This window comes from Delphinapterus leucas, chromosome 21 (assembly GCF_059928025.1).
Source record: "Delphinapterus leucas isolate spDelLeu-1000000601 "Yukka" chromosome 21, BTC_Dleu_Yukka2, whole genome shotgun sequence".
NCBI lineage: Eukaryota > Metazoa > Chordata > Mammalia > Artiodactyla > Monodontidae > Delphinapterus > Delphinapterus leucas.
This window is the reverse complement of record NC_143149.1, coordinates 15,949,081-15,962,638: the sequence shown is the minus strand read 5'-3', so window position 1 is coordinate 15,962,638 and position 13,558 is coordinate 15,949,081. Positions and strand designations below refer to the sequence as shown.

At 34.6% G+C, this 13,558-nt stretch overlaps 1 protein-coding gene across 1 annotated transcript in view; it reads left to right on the top strand.

Annotated features, from left to right (window-relative positions):
- The window catches only part of L1TD1 (LINE1 type transposase domain containing 1), a 1,087,927-nt gene that overhangs the window by 891,412 nt on the left and 182,957 nt on the right, over window positions 1-13,558 (top strand). The gene's annotated exons all lie outside the window — the stretch shown is intronic.

The following is a 13,558-nucleotide window of genomic DNA, read 5'->3' as shown; positions in this document are numbered from 1 at the left end:
ATATATATATATATATATATATATATATATATGTTAGCTTATGGTATTTGTTTTTCTCTTTCTGACTTACTTCACTCTGTATCACAGTCTCTAGGTCCATCCACTTCACTACAAAAAAACTCAACTTCATTTCTTTTTATGGCTGAGTAATGTTCCGTTGTATATATGTGCCACATCTTCTTTATCCATTCATCTGTCGATAGACATTTCGGTTGCTTCCATGTCCTGGCTCTTGTAAATAGTGCTGCAATGAACATTGTGGAACATGACTCTTTTTGAGTTATGGTTTTCTCAGGGTATATGCCAAGTAGTGGGATTGCTGTGTTGTATGGTAGTTCTATTTTTAGTTTTTTAAGGAACCTCCATACTGTTCTCCATAGTGGCTGTATCAATTTACATTCCCACCAACAGTGCAAGAGTGTTCCCTTTTCTCCACACCCTCTCCAGCATTTATTGTCTGTAGATTTTTTTGATGTTGGCCATTCTGACTGATGTGAGGTGATACCTCATTGTAGTTTTGATTTGTATTTCTCTAATGATTAGTGATGTTGAGCTTCCTTTCATGTGTTTGTTGGCAATCTGTGTATCTTCTTTGGAGAAATGTTGATTTAGGTCTTCTGCCCATTTTTGGATTGGGTTGTTTGTTTTCTTGATACTGAGCTGCATGAGCTGCTTGTATATTTTGGAGATTAATCCTTTGTCAGTTGCTTCATTTACAAATATTTTCTCCCATTCTGAGGGTTGTCTTTTCATCTTGTTTATGGTTTCCTTTGCTGTGCAAAAGCTTTTAAGTTTCATTAGGTCCCATTTGTTCACTTTTGTTTTTATTTTCATTTCTCTAGGAAGTGGGTCAAAAAGGATCTTGCTGTGATTTATGTCATAGAGTGTTCTGCCTATGTTTTCCTCTAAGAGTTTTATAGTGTCTGGCCTTAAGTTTAGGTCTTTAATCCATTTTGAGTTTATTTTTGTGTATGGTGTTAGGGAGTGTTCTAATTTCATTCTTTTACATGTAGCTGTCCAGTTTTCTCAGCACCACTTATTGAAGAGGCTGTCTTTTCTCCATTCTATATTCTTGCCTCCTTTATCAAAGATAAGGTGACCATATGTGCGTGGGTTTATCTCTGGGCTTTCTATCCTGTTCCATTGATCTATATTTCTGTTTTTGTGCCAGTACCATACTGTCTTGATTACTGTAGCTTTGTAGTATAGTCTTGCCTCAGATAATCTTAATCAGCCTTATAAAACTTCCCTATCTGTATGCATTCCTGTAATCACAGAACTCTGTGTAGTACAGTGGATTTTAGTGAGAATGAGCATACAAAGAGGTTATAAAAATGTGCTTTCTCTTGCAAATGTCTGTGAAGGATGTATAAGCTTTAGAGAGAAATTTATAAAATTTTATGATTCAAAAAAGGAGCACAGAATGTCTTCCAGAGATCAGTAAAAGTGTTATTGGGTAGGATCATATCGCAAAGAGAGTGGTAACTTGGGATATGGGTGTGGACAGACTGATACTCATAATTATGTATTGTAGACCCCACTGAGCAAATTCTGAAGGCTACATGTGATCCTGATGGGTTTGTGGTCTGAGTCATGGAACTACTAGCCAAGAAAAACCCCATTTTAGTCCAAATTTTTCAATCGAAAGAGGTGGGTGTTGTTGGGTTGGTTAGATCTGTTGGAAAAGCATGACCCTGGTGTAATGAAGCCAAAAAAATAGATGGTAAGATTTCCAAGGGCTGATGAGATTGTGTGCATTGGACTGTGTGAGAGGGAGAGGAAAGGAGTGTACAGTGGACATGAGACCTGGAGTAAAGTACTTAATTCTGTCACTCTTTTTATACATTACCTACCACTTCAGGTAGAAACATACTCTGAATATTTGAGAACAGGCAGTCCTCCAAACTGAAACAATTATGCTTTCTCCAAAAACTTCTGATTCTTTTTTCCTGGGTGTTTCCTCATGTCCTGCTCTAATAGACCTTAGCATAAATGCAGTGCAATAGGGTGTAATGCACTTGTAAGAAAATAGGCTTGAACCACTGGTTCAAGTGTTGGCTCCATTATATGTTTGCGTGATCTGAGGTGCATTATTTAAACCCTCCAAGCTTTAGTTTTCCCATCCTGAAAATACTGATAATAATAGTATCTCTGACATAGGGTTGTTAAAGAAAAATAAATTCCAAAGAATTGCTAAGCAAAATGCTCAATAAATTATAGATACACAAAATATTTTAGCTACACTTTTTTCATGGTAGAAAGAAAGTTCCAGTCCTGGCTATTTGGGAGACAGACATATCATCTTCACCATTTTTATCTCAAAAGGGAGAATTGAATCATATGATACCATGGTAGTTCTTTGTGTTTTAAATGTAATTAAACTATGATACTTAAATTTTTTATTTGATCAAGAGATGAGTGCAGTATTTTATAGTCTAAGATATACAGTGTAAAAACTGTGACAAAGCTATAGTTTGTTACTGTGATATCCAGAAATCTCACATACATTAAATAATATTCTGATTCCATATTTTGGGTCATTGATAAATACCCATTTTGATGTATAATCAAAACGTAGAAAAATCATCTTATACTATTTTTACCATTAAGAGAATCTGCTGTAGAAAACAATTCAGAGGCTCACTATTGTTTATATTATCTTTCCATTTTATTACACTTCATTGTATAATATTTAGCATACTAAAGAATTATAACTCTCTAAAATAGATATTTTTCTTTACATTTTACTTTCTTGGGTTGTTTTGTAATTTTGCATATGCCTGCATGTATACACATATAATATCACAAATTAAGACACTTTTATAATCTACAATCTGGTTTAGTAATGCCTTCCCAAATGCTCTCGTTACAAATACTTGTCTTGTTCATTCTTGTTATAGCTCTTGAGGAGTTATCCATTCCTACAAATCTTGGTATCACAAGAAAAATGAATAATAGTAATAACAGTAAATGTTGAAAGTTGGATAAGTAATGATACGCCGTGTGCTGTATGAAACAACAATAAACTTCAAAAGTGAGATCAAATTTGTATTGGTTTTCTTCACTACTTTACACATGTGATAAGTTGTGGATTTGTGAACAAACCTTAAAGAAACCAAGCCTGTGTAAAATATTAAGTAATATGAAATTATTTTTGTTGAAGTTCGTAAACTCTGCAGACTGAGGCAACTATCCTTAAACAATTTATTTTAACAAGCATTGAGTGTAGCAGGTTTGCACCATAACATGATACTCCAAATTAAACTTTTGCGTCTCAAGTGACCTTTATAGCAGTTTTACAGTTCATAAATTCTCTACAATCTTGCTCTGTGGAGTAGTTCTAATAAATCTTAATTCTGCTGTAAACATTAGTGCACCTACTAAAATGGCATTTTCAGTCCTAACAAACACAAATGCAGGAATGGGTCTCCTCTGCCATATGGAGAATTTACCATAGAGTTCATGAAATATTAGACATAACTTTGGTAAAGAGGAAAAGCACCTCAGATTATTATCATTGCCATAGAGAAAACAAATAAATCAGATGCTCATTATTTATGTATATTTAAAACAGGTTTAAGAGTCATAAAGTCTACCATGGGAAAAAAAAAACAATTTGTTAATGTTATGAAGATTGGAGATTACATGATGGAGAAAGAAGAATTTAAGATATGAAAGTCTTAACCCCTTATATCTTGTAAACTTTCTGTATTCAGCACATGAGAGGGTTCAGCACATTTGTTATGTTTGATTAGTGGAATCTCATTCTATTCCTTCCAACAAAGTTTGATTCATCTGGAATTTTAAGTTTGAGATTATATTTGGAGAAAAGTTGTGGAAATCTCTATGTTGACTAAGTAGAGCATACTCTTTTATATCTGAGCTCCTTGCGACCAGGAGAACAGTGTTGGGTGAAGGCAAATAAAATGCTGAAATTTAATTAACTACCAGCTTTACCACTGTGTTCCTTATTACCTTGTTTTACAAGACTATTAAAAAAGTCAGGAATATAAATAAATATTATTTGATCTTTTCAGACTGTGCTGACAATGTTAATACAGAGAAAATAATTTTTCAAATAGACTAAAAGGGAAAAGCAAATGACTTTGTGTATTTCCTTCTCATTTCTTGTAGGCAGCCGCTCCCCCATCCTTCCTACCTTCTCTTCCCAAACTTCAACTAGAGAGATTGTTGGACTTCTGGATGTAGCTTCCATGTACCTTATCACCTTTTTCCTTTACCTTTTGCCTGATATTCTAAGAAAATGCCTAAATATAATCATCTACTTGATTATAATTTTCTCTTCAGAATTGTCCATTCGGCTATTTACTCCATCTGTTGAGCTTTAGAAATGAAAATTTCAATTCCGAAAACTTATCTGTGTAGGTCCTTTATTATGGGGGAAAATATCCTGTTGCATGTCTCTGAAGATATACAACCCATTTATATTTTTTCTCAAGTCTCTGTTAGCTCTATTTATTCTATTCTCTATTAGTTTTTCTGTTAGGATTTTATCTTCTTTTTGTGTTGCTGGTTTTCTTCCTCAGTTGAGGATTTGGGGTTTCTGCTCATACTTATAATTGAGAATTCCTATTTATCTTTCTATTACGTTTACTTAAGTCTGAATCAGTAACTGAAAGGTAGGACTTGACTCCTGTGTGTGAGAGATCCCTGCCCTTTATAGGACCAGCAGTTACCTGGAGAATTGTCCTGAATCTTTGGTCCAGTTCCTGTATTTGTGTTATAACTTGGAGATAATTTCATCACTATTTGCTGTTAGCATGGATGTTCCATAGGTGTCCACTTGTGTAATCTCTCATGTTTGTCAAATGTCCTAGCTTGTCTTAATTTACCCTCCACATAATCATGACAAATTTCCCAGGGCATGAACCACTCTCTCATCCACTGACTCTGGGCCTTAAGCTTCCACACATCATTCCTATCTATAAAAACACCCTCACCAGCACTTGTTTTAAACATTTATTTCCTTTGACTTTATTTCTTCATAGATTAGATATTGTGCTTTTTCTGCCTTTCAAGGATCCTATACATTTATTTGCTTTAATGACACTATGTCTTTTTCTTTCCCACTCTGTATTGCATTTATCATACTAAAAATTATATTTTCTGTCACACCATGGTATTTGAGGCCTAGGGATGTATGCCCTGCCTTAATGCAACATATTGATTATTTTATAAACTAGCTAATCAGGATGGTAATCTTGATATCAGAAATTAGTATAGCAACCTTCTAACCTAAAGTTTTATAATCAGACAATGTGTCTTACTTACTTGGTACCATAGAAACAATGAAAGAGAAAACCAAAGCTCTTTACACATTGTGAGGACTATTTAATATGGGATATTTGAAGACCAGGTCACAGAATAGGCCCTGTAGAAAAGGATTTAGATATTCAATACTATTCATAAAACCTTGTTTTATCTTAGGTTTATTTTAATTATTATTCAAGCACAATCTTTTGTCTTTATACTAGTCTTTAGGAAATGGGCTTTTCTAAAGGAGGACATTACAAATAGTTTCATTAGATAATAAAATTTTTTATTAATGCCATTTAAAATTTTCTCCTACTTAAAAGGGTATTTGACTCATGAAAATGTCATATTGATTAAAATTCATAAGATTTACAATGTCAAAATTAAGGGGATCCATTAGTCTGCATTGTTAAATCATTTCAAGCACTTTTCAATAATTTTACTGTTAATCCAAGAAGTAAATTAATTCAGTATGAGTTATATCTGAAGACTGACTTTTCTTATGTAGAAATAAAAAGTTCAGTGAGGTGTGTGATGGTTTTAAGGATGATTTTTTTCACTATGAGAAAAATGTAGCCTGTTGATATATTATCATCAAAAGATGTCAAATGGAAAAGTGGAGTCAAATTATACTGAAATTGCTTCTAGTGAACTGATTATTTATATTGGTACAATGTCTCACCTTCCTTACCAGACCAGTAGAGGTCTAAGAAGCTGCTTGAGAGAATCACGCATAGTGTGGATTCATAACTTCTGTGTTTATTACTTGAGACCCTGAGTAATAATAGACAATCAATAACAGTATTAAAGTTTCTTGCCTTCTCATTTCTGGACTCATGTTCTCCCAGGAGATGAGGCACTAGAGCATAGATCTTCTTAGCCAGTCTGTCTTGTTCCAGATTAAGGGAGCATGGTGTGTCCACATTCCTGAGATCCAGGTGGAAAATTTCTTACGTGTGGATATTTGTATGGTGGTGATAATCATGTCTGTTTCTTGAACATGATGTCTGGGTTATATGGTTCCCAAATACTCTTCATGATCCAAGAATGAGGGGGAGACACATGGACTGAGGTTTCTCAGAGAACTACTTGTAAGCAATAAGAGGTGGGTCCTGGGAGATACATCATTATCCCCCATCATAAAAGAGGAAAGTTTACATCATACAGGCAGAAAGTACCTTGGTCTCCTGAACTCATCCAAGACTGTTGGTATGTGAAGCTTGTAGATAAAGCAAGTTTCATTATAATAATGATGCACAACTTTTCTGTTTCCGTCTTCAGTGTACAGAAGGCATTCAAACTTTCTTCATTTCATTTAAAATCCAAATTAAAAAGAGAGAAATTTCTGTTTATCATTGTAACAAGAAAAACTCATAGACCACAGACAAGGTGAGCTAAAAATAGAATCAAGGTTATTAAAGGTCAGTGCCTCAGATGGTCATTTCAGTAATTCACCTGCAACTTGATGTAGGGTCCAAAATGTTGTGGTGACTACATATTATACAAAAGAATATTTCTAATCACACATGGAATGGAAAATCAAAGTGAAGGGCAAATGGTTTCTTAGCACTGCTGGTAGGTGATGTCCCAGGGAAGGGTAGCAAGATTATCTGTGAGTGCACCCTCATACTGCAGGGGAAGAAACACTGGAGTCGGAGCTCCAAATAACCGTGGCGCAGCCACTGCTTACACTGGTGGCTTCTAAACTTGACTGCACAGTGGAATCACCTGGGATCTTCAAAACTCACTGATAACCCACTCCCAGACATTCTGATTTTTTGGTATGATGTGACCTGGGATTTGAGAATTTTAGAAGGTTCCCAGATGATTCTAACGTGCAGCAAAGATTGAGGACCACTGGCTTAAGCCACTATTAACACGTGAATTTTCAGCAGTTTCATTTTCTCACTGGTAAATGGATTATTAACAGATTCCTGCCTTGTAACATTGTTGCGATGATTAAACAAAGATACTGTGTGAAAATATTTTGGAAAGGGGTAAAGTGATACTAAGCTACTAAAGAATCAATTAGTAGCTTATGAGAGTCTAAGAGGATTATTAAGGTTTTCTAGATGAGTTTGCAACTCTGGTGATAGTTAAATATTGATAGGTTTAGATTCTTTAAAAATTTAGAGATCTAACTGTGCTTCAGAATGTGTTTCTCTTTATCTGATACTCATATTCTGATATTGAGCTATCAAATTACAACATGCAGTGTGGCACACCAGGACGCACACAGGTTGCAATCAGAGGTTGGTTCAGCTCTCTTTGAATCACTTTGATATCTTGAGCATGTTATTTAACATTTCTGTGCTTCACTTGTCTATAAAATTCAGAAAAATATGTGTCCTAACTATTTCTCAAGTGTAGGGAGAGAATCAAATGTGCTAATAGATGAAGGTCCTTTGAGAAGTAAACTTACTATTAACCTTCTACAAAAATAAAAATCAGCAACAATTCCAAACTGAGAAACAAGCAGCAGGGTATTGTGAATAGAATATTGACCTGGAAAATTGGTATTCTTTTTCTTTCATTTTCTTCTTAAATAAAAGGGTCTGAAACAAATACAACAAAAATCGTATCACCTGTTAAATGCCCCAGTGATTGGTATATAGCTGGTTTTTATATTAGTAACTATACTATTATATGTTTCAAATATTTTATAATTAAATTTTTTAATAAATTAAAAATTAATTAAAAATTAAAATATGACTTTCAATATTATAATTGAGCTTTGACAAGTCACATAACCTTTCTGGTCCTTTACTTGTCATTTTATGAACAGTGTTTACTGTCTTCCAAACTATAACATTCAGACTCAAGTGACTAGTTGATCATCTGATGTAGAATTTTTAAAAGATTAAATATTTATGCTGATTATAATAGATACATTTACATGGTTCAAAAAAAGAAAAACAGATTTATCAGATGAGGCAATTGAGAAATGAATTCAGATGTGGTCATCCAAGAAAAAACGGCCACATGCAGTAGTGACTCCTTCGCAATAAAGACATAAGATTATAAAGGTAATGACAAGAGACATTGAATTTGGACAAATGTAATATATATAAGATAAAACTAATGTCTTTGGAAAACCAAAGGTTTAGTCAGCAACCTCAGTCCAGAAAAGATCCCAAGAACAAACTGGAGGCCATCAGTTACAAACTAGATTTGGTGGGCCTCTAGTTCTGTGTTTGTGTTTGTTTATGTGTGTGTGTGTGTGTGTGTGTGTGTGTGTGTGTGTGTGTGTATAATTAGAGGTAAAATATGCGTATCGAAATAAGCATTCATATGTGTATGGGTGTATAATATGGATATAAAAAAATCATTGATATGTTTAGTCCCATTCTGTTTAGCAACATTGCACATTTATGGCCTCAGTCTAAAGCCAGGTCCCTTCACACGATATCTAATTGTCAGCATTTATAAACCTTAGCTTGGTTTTCATGATTTTTTTCTAGGTTCAGTCCATAGACTTTATCTTTAGTAACTGTTTCACTATCATGGCCTCTGTTTGATATACTGAAATTCAAATTTTTCAAGTAAGGATTTCTGGTCTTGTGTGCTATTTGATTTAGCAATTTAATTAATTATTTTTTCAAGCACTAATCAGGCCAGACCCTGATTAGCTTCTGAGATGAGACTATATATCCTGTGCATTCAGGGTGGTATGGCTATAGACTTTTTTTGGCGAGGCAGAGGGCATAGGGCTGAAAGACAGCTAATTTATTATATTTTCCCCTTTTCTAGTACTTGCACAGAATGCCTGACAGCTAAGTGTTCATGTACACGTACACACACACACACACACACACACACACACACACACACACACACTCCTATTTCCAATGACAGCCAGGCTCTGCAGAGGAAGCCGATAGGAAGACAGATCAAATGCTGTTCCCCTGCTCACCAGTCTACTTCTCCAAACACGCACACACACACACAAACACACACACATGCACACACACATTCATATCCCAATCTTTACAGTAACGTAATCCGTAGCAATAGTCATAAAAGTTTTAAAAATGCTTTGTGGTTAATGTAAGGACGGCATTGATATCTCATGCTAAATTGGACATCCACTACTCCTGTATATTTTAGTGGCTTAAGATAAGAAACATTTAATTCTCACAATTTTGTGGGCAGGAAGTAGAGCAGGGCTTAGCAAGCAATTCTTTGTCACATGGTTGGCAGAGGTCACTTGCGGATACTCAGCTGGTGCATAGGCCATTCTGGAGGGCCCAGCATATATTTGTTCACTTGTCAAAAGTCTTGGCAGAGGAGCTGGAGGGCTGGGCTCAGCTGGACTGTGAATCAAAGCACTTACATGTGACCCCTCCAAGTGGCATTCCAGTCATCAGACTTCTTACATGGCAGGTCAGGGTTCCCAGGAAAAGCATTCCAAGAGTTTTGTTTGTTTGCTTGTTTTGGTGTCTTACTAATAATTTTTTATACTTTCCATATTATTTTTGTGATACATTTTTGTGATACATACATTTTTTTAATCTTACTTTTCTTTATATCTTGGTCTTAAGCCTTACGTTCAGTTCTTCCATGTCACTTCAATTGTCATTTTTCTTGAATTTATACCTCTTTTCTTTTATTCTCAAATATATGCCAAAGAGAAATATTTTCTAAATAAAAAGTGGATTGTTACTGAAACTTCAACATGCATATGTGTTTCTTGAAATGTGTTTCAGTAGGTATGTCCTTTTATAATTGCCCTGTTTGCATTCAATATCCAAGATAGGCTTTCATTCAACAAGTACTTTTAGACTTCACCATATATGATTGTGCACTTAGGTGTATTCAGAAGTGATGGAAGAAATGGTCCCTATATTTTTACAGTTTGTAATCTATTGCAAGAAGTCAGATAAATATGAAAAAAATAATAGCGGAAATTTCCAGTGACAAAGAAAAATGTGCAGTTTATGCAAGAGTGCTATAAAATACAAGACCAAATGATTGGTTTGTCAGCAAGAGAGCAGGCAGGAATTTGTCTTGAGGCAGAGGACCCTGAGCCAGTTATTGAAGGAATGCTGTCTGCGAGTCATCAGAGACCAGTATGTGGACACTCACCAGGGAGTTGAAAGGGAAGGGATGTTTCCTTGGGTTATGGCCAGAAATAGCGTGAATAATCATGATGAGTAATGTGTCTAGAGGTGATGAGTATAAAAAATAGCAGAAAGTTAAGGGGCTTATATGGCAAAATAAAGATCAGATTGTCTCACTTTCATGTAAACTGAAGTCATTTAGTACTCATTCTTCCATCTTTACTTGAGGAAATGAAACTACATCTATCTATCTATCTAACATATCTTATCTATCTATTATATCTCTCTCTCTCTTTCTCTACCTCTCTAACTTTCTATTACTTAAAAGTTTTCCTTTGCCTGTACCTGAGTTAATACTGTTAACACCCATGTTAATTTCCTGGTTTTGGCAATATCATTTGGTATGGAAGGTACTGTAACTGGGGCAAGTTGGATGAAAGGTGCATGGGAACTGTCTGTTTCAGTAGACAGAAACTGCTATTTCTGCTACTTATTGTGAGTCTTAAACTACTTTAAAAAGAAAAATTATGCTTAAAATTTTTAAATGCCTTTTCCTTGAGTATGGGTGATGGTAACCAAGATACAATGGGAAGAAAATAAGAATAAAGGTTATTAGATCATCTATTATTTAGTAAAAAGTTATCCTCTTTTGAGGAAACGGTTACAGTTTGTAAGTATATCTTCATTCAAGCTAGATAACTAAGTTCCTAAAACATTCTCTAAAAATCTGTTAGTCTTAAAAAGCAATCCACTTTGGGGCCCAGTCACTCTCTAGCTGACCCAAAATTGGAATTCTAAAGATGCTGTTTGGTATTTCACAAAGGACATCCTAAGTGAAGTTCCTGCTAGGAGCTTCATGGTCAATTGCACCATCTTATTCCTCTAGAACACTGTTAATAAAAAGGTCACAGAGAATTTTATCTTCTGTAGGCTGCTAGCCTCTAGTTCAGGGTCTCTTTACCTCAGGACTATTGACATTTTGGACCAGATAATTCTATGCTTTGGGGGGCTGTCCTGTGCATTGTAGGAAGTTTAACATCATCCCTATCCTGTACCCACTAGATTCCAGGGACATCCCAGGCTGTGACATGTGGCAACCCAAAATGTCTTTGGACATTGAGAAATATACCCAGGTGGGGAGGGGGTGGAAATTAGCTCCAGTTAAGAATCACTTCTGATATACAGTTTTATGCATATTCTCTTGAATATTTACATTAGGATATTCCCAGCTACCTCTTTAATGTTGATTAGATATAACTGTCTATATTCTCCTCCCCTTGCCCATTTTAACTGTGTCAATTCTAGACTCAAGATAAGTTTACAGTCATCAGCGAAGTCTGTAGAATTTCAAGGTGTTCTGCTGAATTCATACAATGTGTCTTCACAAATTATAGCCTTAACCACAAACATTTTTCTATTTCTATTTATTTATTTATTTGCTGGCATAAACAAATTTTTGAGTATTATATAAAGTAATAAAATTAGTATTTTATGGCTTACAAAACTCACCAGTTTCTAGTTACATAGCTAAGCTATTTTTCTGATTTTAGAACTGCTATGTGTGGTGATATTCATTCAGGAAACTGGTATCAAACACCTACTTTATGTCAAATAGATGATTTGTCAGGAAATGGGTGAAAAAGACATAACCTCTGTCCTCATGGAACTCACTAATCACGGTAGATACAAATGTAATAATATCTTTATAGTTTTGTAATAAATTCCATTAACAAGATATGTGCTAGATGTTAATGTTTAACATACTGGGTAAAGAAAACACCCCACAAATTTTTAATAAGAGAGAAAATATTTTTAGGATCAATAATAATTTTGAAATTCTTAAACTGAGAAATTCAAGCATACTTTTGTTTCTTTATTGCAAGCTATCTTATTTATACTGCCTAGTAATCCTCTAAAAAGCTGGCTGAAAGTAAAGAAAAAAAAATTCCATTATGGACCTATTGAAAATATATTCCTGATTACATCAATGATAGTTCTGGGAGAAATGTCTCATTAAATCACAGCAGGTTAAGTAACAGTTGATCCAGAAAATGTTTCAATTGTACTTTCTAAATAAGGATTTAAAAGATGCCTATCTGTTTCCAGAGGCCCCCTCTCATGACTTTATTGCCCACTTGAATTATATTGGAAAGGAATTGTTTAAAGTATAGCAGAAAGGAACACAATTGTTGAATGATAGTGAACACCTACACTTAAATGCCAGACCCATTATTCCTTATGATATTTTAATAAACAATTTATATTACCTGGATGATCTGAATTATTACTTCATTATCACATATCAAATCATAAAAGAATGACACTAAGAAGCAGCCTGGGATTTAAAGTCCTCCTCCCCTCTCCCCCGCCCCATCCATCCTCATGTTATTCGTGACCTGAGGCTGAGTACTCATGTAGGTTGAAATACCACCCACACACAAAACAAGCTAATTAAGTCATCCTTTTTTTTTTTTGTCATCACCATTGATGTTATACCAACTCTAACAAATACAGTAAGATTTATAGTAAATTTATATCATTTGCAATAACACATATTTTATTTTTAAATGAAATGTCCCGAACTTGAAATACATTCCATCTTATTATTTAATAATGTGCAACTGTAATTCTACTTGAAGTCTGAATTGGGATGAACATCATCAGTTTTATACAACATTGAAGGAGTATGCTTTTGGATTTCAAAAACTTAACACAATCTTATACAGTCACCAGTAAACCTTTTCAACTGGAAGAACAGTGAATATCACATTTAATGCTAAATCTGCAATATCACATTGATAAAAGTAAGCTAAAAAATAATCTCCATACCTTAAGTGAGAAGTAGGAGAGAGGTTATGTACAGGAAGACAAATGGAGAATGTTTAGACTAAACGTGATAACAGCTCAGGCTGACCTAAACTGCCGAAATGTTCTGAAAGCAGAATGGGAGACCCTAAGTTTTCTTTGGTTTCCAGGATAAGGAACTGTTTTTTATCTCACAGATAAAAGATTATTTAAATATTATTCTTGTATCCTAGGCGTTCAAAAGGAGAGACATAATACATATATCTAAAACTGTTTTAGATTATACAGTCTATTCTCAAAGGAACTTCAGGAATTAGGACAGAAATAGAAAAATAAGGGCATATGACTGCATTTAAAGAAAAACTGCATAGCAAAATAATTTTTTTCTCATTTTCCCCTGGAGATGGTGGCTTATAAAC